Below are 8,992 nucleotides of genomic sequence, written 5' to 3'. Positions count from 1 at the left end.
TATGGAGGTTCCTAGGCTAGGGGTCCAATCAGAGCTGTAGCTGCCACCCTACGCCAGAGCCACAGCAAAGCAGGATCCGAGCCACATCTGCAACCTACACCACAGCTCACAGCAACACCGATCCTCAACCCACTGAGCGAGGCTAGGGATCGAACCCACAACCTCATGGTTCCTAGTCAGATTCGTTAACCACTGAGCCACGACAGGAACTCCTAGATTTGTCTTTTTTTCCCATTAATTAGATGATGGAAGATGAAAGTTTAAATAAGTAATTACTGATGTGTCCTACATGCAAGCATTAAAATCAGAGAAAGCACTGTTACTGAAAGGTTATGTCACTCAAGAATTCATTAAACATTTATTAGTCTCACCTCAGGTAAAGGTGTCCTTGTTTACATATTTGCAGATTTGCATATTCATGCCCTGAACAAGATTTCAAAAATGTTTATGATCCTATGACCACCTTAATTATGAATTCCCACATATATATTTATGAAATACTACTGAATATGGTCATTATTTAAAAAATTCCTACCTGTTCCTTTATGTAGTTCCATGTACAAGGTGACATGTAGATAAGTGATGTTCCAGTTCGGGTGCCTCCATTTCTCTCCAATGGCCTGATCCAAAGCCAGAGGGGCTTGAGGTAGGATGTTAGCTCAAGGGGAAACCTGCTGTGGTTGACCCAGCAGATGGGGAAAGGGGACGGTTTCAGCAGGTGAATGACATCCTCGTCCCCCAACATAAGGCCGTCAACTGTTTTTTTGGTATGTTTCACTGAGAAACCCAAGACCAGAGTGTATTTAAATTCTTTGATAAGATTTTTGTGAATTTTCAGCAGAAATCCTCCACCATGGTCCAGGGGTAAGGCAGCACCACACCGGGGATGTACACTGTGGGAACTGGCCTTTGGGTCTGGTGTGAGTCCTAACCAGTTTCAGATACTCCCAGGCAAGTATACTCCAACAAGTCATCAAAATTCCAGCAGTGATGGGCACAGATGGGTACAGTGAGGAATTTTACAGATGATATATAATTTCTCAGCAGTTATGTGAACAATCTTATTTAACTAACACATAGATACAGGGGATGTAAACTGTTTCCTTCCGTCGATTCAGCGAAGCCATCTGCTGTGACATCGTGACACCATCACATCGGCATTACAAATTTCTTAGAAAGCTCTTCGGTTTCAGCATCCAGCTCACTCTGATGGCAGCGGCCTTGAAATGAATGTTTCCCTTATCCTTCTTTTTAAAGCTAATAATAGAGGGTTTGTTCTTCAAGCCAGTACCAAAGCCTCCCAGATTGTTTTCAATTATCTTCCTAGCTCTCAAAGGTTTCAGGACATTCAGAAAAATCAGGAGCAAGCTACACACGTTCGGGCCACTGAAATATCTTGATGGCGTCCAACTTTCCCATCTTTGGCACCCTCAATAAGACCTGGGAGATCCAGGAGCTGGATCTTGGCACCTTTGCATTTGAGGATACCAGGTAAAGTGGTCAGAGTAGTAAATTCAGGCTGCCACCTGGAAGTATACATTGGCCAAGTTTCTGAGCTGGGTTGACTTCCCCAGAAATAGAAAAACCCCAAATCCAATTCAAGCATCACCTGTCCTGGCCACATCAAAACGTTCTGGCGCACCAACTATACCACCTTCTGGAGTAATGAGTTCTCCGTGAACCTTAGCAGAGCGAGCCGTAAGCAGCCCTAAGTGCTGTGCCGTGGTCTCTTTTTTAGTCCGAGCCACAGCGGCTTTGATCTCTGAGGTCTTGACTAAGGTGCTGTTCGTGGTGGCGTGTCCCCAGGGGTGCAGTGGCTTCCGCACTAACTGCCTCGGCCACACAGTCGCCAGCCAACCTGCCACTGCGGGTATGAGTTAAGAGTGCGCAGGCACGCTACTTCCTGCTTCTCCTGAGAGTTCAGCGTGAGACTCGCCAACCCATCGCGAGACAATACAGCGCAGAGCGATCTCCCGTCACTCAGCCAACACTCCCACCCGCGTTTTTTAGGGAAAATTTTCTGTCATCTGCCATTTCGTTTTGTGGGCGTGGACTGCATCGTTCAGTACAGACCTCTATTCTGGTTCTTATGAGCACGCAGGGCAGGTATGTATTATCAAAAAACAAATTCTGCACACTGAGTAAAACAAAACAGAAAGATGAGTTTATTTGCAAGGCTTCCCACCTGGAAAACTGGGAAACGCCAAGACTACAGGAGCAATGCATTCCCTGTTGCTTACAGGGTAAAGGGTTTTTCTGGAGTAAATGCGGAAGTTATTTGTCATTTTCAGCTGATTGGTTGCCTGGTGGTCTTCCTTATTTGGGGCAGGGTAGCTGAGTTAGGAGCAAGGAAGACCAAAGACGGTATGAAGAGGCTTGGCGTTTGTGGATTGGCTAGCATCCTCTGCTCATTTCTGAGAAGAGCTATAAGTTCCTAAAGCTAATGCTAGGTGAGTTTAATTTCGTGTTTTTGTTAATATGCCTGCTTTAGCCATCTGCATTTTGGCCTCGACTCCGTTATTGTTTTGATTCTACAGTATACATATGTGTATAGACACATCCGCACAAGACAAAAATTCTGGTGGGCTGGGGAGGTCAAGCTCTTTTACAAGAGGGCATTAGAATGAAGTTAACTCCAGAGGATGGATGGCTTTTGAGTCTGTGGCCCCACCCTGATGGGAAGCCAGGTCTATCCACTCCCTGTTGCAGTTGACAACATGGGGGCCTGAAGGACTGGGCGGTGAAAGGAGTGAGGGTGGACAGAGCATCTTTCATACCCCTTATATGGGTATCGGAAATGGGTAATTGCAGGAAATTGAATGAAAACAATTGTGTGTATGCACATATGTGATTTTTGGTTTTTTTTTTTTGGTAGAGAATCTAAACCTTTCATCAGATTCTCAAATGGCTTTAAGAAACAAGAAACGTTACATATCATTGTTCATAAAGCAGCAGTATCTAGAATAGTGTAGTAATACATTGATAAATAGAATAGCTTGTGTAGTAGTACATTGATAAATAGAATAGCTTGATCGACAAATATGTTAGAATAGACAGTATGATAAAAATAAACTAGAAACTAGTATACTTATTTATTTGGTATATGAAAAATAAATAATAGGAGAAATGATGAATTTTAAAATAGTTTTCAGGAGACAATTATTTAGATAAAAATGTATTTTTCTACTTCTTCCGATACACCAAAATTCCAGATTTATTAAGGATTTAATATAAAAATCCTTAGGTCACCTAATAGCCCCAGTTAAGATTGCTGCCGACAGCCAGCATCTACTAGTTATATAAGGGAATGAGATTTCAGATGGTTTCAGCCTCCAGCCTTTGAGCCAAAAGAGCTGATTCTAACTAGAACAGACAAGTTGAGATCCTCCAAATTGCAGATTTGTGAGCAAAATAAATATTGTTGTTTTAAGTCACTGCATTTTGAAATGATTTGTTACAGAGCCATAGATGTTGGAACAATGTAACATCTAAAACTGGAATAGTGTGAATCCATTTCAAAGAAAAGTATTGAATATACAGGTATCTTAACATTTTTAAAGGCATTCACAAAGTGCAACTTAAAGAAATGGTAGATCATAGGAGTATTTATAATCACATTTTGTGTTTGTATACAAAAATTCACATAAAGCTCCAATAGCCAGCATATGTGTGTATAGAAAAGACAATTGGGAAAATATTTGCCAAAATGTAAATGGCAGTTGTCTTTAATGTTTGGGATAAAGTGATGACTTAATTTATATTCTTGCTCATCTTGCTGGGTTTTCTAATTTTTCAACAAGTGGACATGGGTCATTTGTTCAACAGGGATGAAATGAATTTGGACTTAATAATCAACTAGTGTAGTACAAAATGTTGAGGAACCTGGCTTAATAGATGTTCATAAGAAAACGACAGGTGTTTTAGTTGATTACAAGTTCAAAATCAGCCAACAGTGTGTTGTAGCTGCCAAAATGTTAATGCAAACTTACGTAATTTATAAAATTCTAGAGTCCAAAGAACTGGAGGTAATAGTCCTAGTTACTATATGACACACTGAATAGATTACACTTTGAGGTACCACAGTTTTATTTATTTTATTTATTTTAATTTAATTTTTTTGCTTTTTAGAGCCGTACCCAGGGCATATGGAGGTTCCCAGGCTAGGGGTTGAATCGCTACAGATGCTGGCCTATACCACAGCCATAGCAATGTGGGTTCTGAGCTGTGTCTGCCACCTACACCTCAGCTCATGGCAACGTAGGATCATCAACCCACTGAGCCAGGCCAGAGATCAAACCTGCATCCTCATGGATCCTAGTTGGGTTTGTTAGCTGCTGAGCCATGAAAGGAACTCCCTAAGTTACCACAGTTTTAAGAAAAATAGCAACTGGATTTTTTCTGGAAGAGACTGACCCAGATGGTGGTAAGGTCTGAAGCAGCATTCTGAAGGGACAGCAGAAAAAACAGGAAATTCTGTTGTGTTAGAAAAGAGAAAACATAACAAATACAGGTACGGAGGAGAATTAGACTTCATCTGGACAATTTTTGAGAGCAAGAATTAAGGAATAAATGGAAAACTTTGAAGAGACAGATTTGGCTCCACTGAAGACAATACTTCCAATTAGATTGAACTCTTCAAAAATGGAAAGAATGGTCAAAGAATATAGTAAGAGGGAGTTCCCGTCGTGGCGCAGTGGTTAACGAATCCGACTAGGAACCATGAGGTTGCGGGTTCGGTCCCTGCCCTTGCTCAGTGGGTTAATGATCCGGCGTTGCCGTGAGCTGTGGTGTAGGTTGCAGACGCGGCTCGGATCCCTAGTTGCTGTGGCTCTGGCGTAGGCCGGTGGCTACAGCTCCGATTCGACCCCTAGCCTGAGAACCTCCCTATGCCGCGGGAGCAGCCCAAGAAATAGCAAAAAGACAAAAAAAAAAAAAAAAAAAAAATGTAGTAAGAGTCCTTGGTCTCTATAGTGTTGAGGTTCCCAGGTGTCAGGATGTTTATAGACGAACTCTACTTCACAGGAGGTCTGGCTGGGTATCATTTAAAGATTTGTCCTTGTCCAAGTCTATGTCATAGGACCAGAGCCCCAGCAGTATACTCTCTGGGCAGTATTCCTCTGTAGTACCTTTTTCTAGCAGCCTGATTTTCTGAATTCCCAATCTTTGCTAATTGGTACAGCTGAACTAAGTTTGGCAGTGATTTTTCTCAGAATTAAAGACTCGTGTTTCTGAAGATGATATTTGTCTTAATTAAGTCTCCTCATTAAAACTCCCTAGCTTTGATTTTCAGTATCTGTCTCCACACAGAACAAAATAGACATTTGGCCATTTCTACATAATTTGATTACTAACACCTCGTCTTAAGTCATTCAGCTTCACAAAAGCAGATTTTTAGATTCTTTTGTCTTGATGGGTTGTGTCGATCCACTTCTCATGTACTCTTTTTAAGTGTGGTTCCTGGTACATCTGAGCACTGGGTAGCTGCAGATGTAAGATTTTATTAGGTTGTTTGGAGGGTAAAGATATATTTCCTTCTTTTTCTACACCATTTATGAGAAACTAATTTACATTGAGCATTTGAAGAGAAAGGTAATGTCTTTTTACCAGTTTTGCTAAGACCCATGTAATTTTCCTGTTCCCCTCTGGCCCTGCCATTTCACTCTCAGATTTTGCAGCACTCATGAATTTCAGGAGCTCTGTGTTTATGATAAAACTTCACCATTCCTCACTTTGCTAAATTTAGATATAGATCTCTATACACTTGATGTTTGGGTCAAATGCTCCTGCACCTCCCTTCACACCTCTCCCTGGGTCTTGAAAATAGGAGACTGGAGGGGTTATAAAATTGAGATCATACTCACAGAAAATATGGGGTCCTGTTCTCTTGACTCTCAACTAAGTACATTCAGATAACAACCCAGCATGCAGCAATGGGTCTTAGGGGAATTTTATTGTATCTACAAAAACCTTTAAATTTGATCTGTTAAACTGTACACAAAATGAATATAGGCAGTTTTTAATAACATAATTCAATCCAAATTTTACATAATAAAAATAGCAGGAGTTCCTTTTGTGACTCAGCAGCAACAATCCTGACTAGTATCCATCAGGATGCGAGTTTGATCCCTGGCGTCTCTCCATGAGTTAAGGATCCAGTTTTGCCGTGAGCTGTGGTGTAGGCTGCAGATGAGGCTTGGATTCTGTGTTGCTATGGCTGTGGTGTAGGCTGGCAGCTGCAGCTCTGATTCGACCTCTAGCCTGGAACTTCCATATGCTGCAGGGGAGGCCCTAAAAAACAAATAAGTAAATAAATAAATAAAAGCAGAGAAACTCTATATAACATTCAGGAGAAAATAGAGATACATGATAGATATTTAAATATCCCATTTACTGGAAATGATGTCTCTTTGAAATGTATCTAATAAAACAATTTAAAATATTTGCTTTGCAAATTAAAAAAAACAAATTCCCACTTAGAAGATAAATAATAACAGAAGCAAAAAAAAGTAGAGATATATGAATGCATGATATAGTTAAAAGTTGTTACTAATCATTTATCGAAGGCTTTTCAGCAAAAATTCACAGTGCAAACTATGTTCACATGATCTGCACTGTTCACCCATTGAGACATAAATCACTTTCAAATAAAATCATTCCTAGGAATAATCCATGTATGGCTAACATTCTAATTGTGAAAACTGCTGACCTACTTGGCAAATTGGTGAAATGTCCTCTTTCTTGTAAGAAGATACAAACAGTGATATGTGGGAGAGGGAGACTTGCACTGATTGATCCTTGCATCCTTGAATAGAGCCCATTCAAATGGACTTATTAATCTCTGCTTTTGTTCACTTAGTGAGCAGGCCAAGAACTCTATTATTCTTTAAACAAAAAAGAAATTTTCATCTTATTGACAGATCTGAATATAACATAGAAACAAAAAAGCAAACAGTGCTCCCCCTAGAAAAAGAAAAACATGTTTTAGTTTAATAACATTTCCTTAAGTGTGAAGGACTAGAAGATGAACATGATAATAGAACATAATGCCTACTGCTCACTCTACGGCAGGTTGGGGTAATGGTTGAATTTTTCATTTTGGGGTATCATGGTCCCATCCCAACCCTGTCACCAGCTGTGCGACTTGGACAAGTTACCTAACATTCTTTCATTCTGGATTCTTTATCTTTAGACTAGGGATAATACCCCTACTTCATGCTTTTGTAAAGATTAAATAGACTCATGCATGTACAGTGCTTGGTGAAAGGCATTGTGGAGGCTGTAGTGTGGGACCAATGATTATAGCCATTATTGCTATCATTACTTTAACAATGTGTGGTGTACACAAAGGGAAGAAATAACAAACCTTGCTCTTTGCGCTGATTCTGTTCTCCATTTGTGTAGCTGTGACTGGGTAGAATTTTCTTTTCTATGGGCTCTGTGGTTACTATTGTTCATTTTTATACATTTCAGTATTCTTTCTTGAAGATGTACTACATAAAAGTGGCATTTTCCAGCCATATCCCTAAGAAACTGTTCTAATTTACAGGAACCAAGTGTCTGAGATTTGAGAAATATTGCGCTTATGATGGATTTCTGTATTTTAGTGATGCGAACTTTTCTTTTTCTAGTAATGGTATCTGAAATAAATTGAAAGAATATTTCTTCTCATCTTAGAAAAGTAATTTATGCATTATGATTTCTTTAGTTCCAAGAAAATGCACATGTTGTTTGGAGCAAGATCGTGTGAGAATCTAGGTTCAACTATAAACATATGAATAATATCAGTTGTTCCCAAACCTGGCAGCTCATAGAGATACTCTGGGAAGCTTGTTAAAATAATGATTTCTGTAAAATCATGGTCCATTGGGAGTTGATTTGGTGCAGGGGGAGATGGGGATCTGGTTATAGTGTGGACCAGAGGAGACCTTGTACCCTAGGCAGGAGGGGAATGAGTGTACCAGAAGAGCACTAAAGCTAAGAACATGTCAGGGTATGAGACCTGCACATCCTTCCCATTGGTCAGAGTTTTAGCCCTGATGCCTTTGAATTTCCTTAGGCTACAGGCAACTAATGGTCCTGTTGTGGTCATTAATTTTTCAACAGCCATCAATATGCCCCCTAACCCCCGCAAAGATAAGAATCCTAGGGCCATGAGAGTATTTGCCTCAGCTTGAGTGACTGGGAGGCACAGGATCAGGAGTGGGCAAATACCTCCTTCTATGTTTGGCCAGTCTCCTCAGTGACTGTAACAAATTTGAGCATCCGCTTTATTGCTGCCTGCTTCACTCTGAGAATACGGATGGTTTAGGGAGAGTTTAAAGGATTATTCTTTGCAGTAACTCTCTCCGAAATGTAGCGTTTGGTCCCCCCACCCCCTTAAATTGGGTCTAGCCTTGTGACCTTTGATGCATTGAATGTAGGACAAATGCTGAGGTACAAGTCATATGAGTTATGAGCCTAGGTCTCAAGAGGCCTCATAGCTTCAACTTTTGTTGCTTGTCCAATCCTGTTGCCACCATGTGGGAGAGCCAGCCAGCTGATAATAGAGACCAGTGGCACATTTGCTCCATGCCCCTGGCTGAAAAGAGCCAGATATGTGAGTCTAGAGTGAACCAGAGGCCATTTTAAGTCATTTGGCCACAAACTGGCCTTCTTCATTCCATATGAGTCCGGAGTGATTAAGCGGAGCAGGCCTAAACTGCAGAATGCTCCTAACTTGTTCAAATATTAGCTGTCAGTTTACATAAATAGTACCACTATCTCGTCATTTGCCAAGCAAATTTTACATTTAAAAGGGTAAATTAAAATTAGATGGAGTCAGTTAATGGTTTAAATCCCTGAAATGAATTTCTCCATAATTTAGAATAAAATTCAAACTCCTTTCATGATCTGCAAGGTCTTAAATAATCTGCCCTCATTCCCTCCTCTGTAGACCTCTGCATGACACGCTTCCTCTGGTTCCACGGTCCAGAACATTGGCCTCATTTCTATT

At 40.5% G+C, this 8,992-nt stretch overlaps 1 protein-coding gene and 1 pseudogene across 4 annotated transcripts in view; one reads left to right on the top strand and one right to left on the bottom strand.

The window, feature by feature from the left end:
- Window positions 1-372: 372 nt before the first annotated feature.
- LOC100524290 (developmentally-regulated GTP-binding protein 1 pseudogene) lies at window positions 373-1,944 on the bottom strand (annotated as a pseudogene).
- Window positions 1,945-1,952: 8 nt separating this feature from the next.
- The window catches only part of LOC110257598 (uncharacterized), a 755,702-nt gene continuing 748,662 nt past the window's right edge, over window positions 1,953-8,992 (top strand). For 2 of the 4 annotated variants that reach the window (XR_002340440.2, XR_014834364.1), the window contains exon 1: window positions 1,953-2,106. The gene's annotated coding sequence lies outside the window, so the exon portion shown is untranslated. Of the gene's footprint in view, window positions 2,107-2,280; window positions 2,451-8,992 lie in introns of those variants that run through there. The other 2 variants (XR_014834361.1, XR_014834363.1) reach the window with 1 other exon arrangement.

Source organism: Sus scrofa, chromosome 18 (genome assembly GCF_054392235.1).
Source record: "Sus scrofa isolate SSC_HxYL_T2T_F1_AM1 chromosome 18, Sscrofa_HxYL_maternal_Yorkshire_Landrace_v2.0, whole genome shotgun sequence".
NCBI lineage: Eukaryota > Metazoa > Chordata > Mammalia > Artiodactyla > Suidae > Sus > Sus scrofa.
This window is presented reverse-complemented; position numbering and strand designations above follow the sequence as displayed.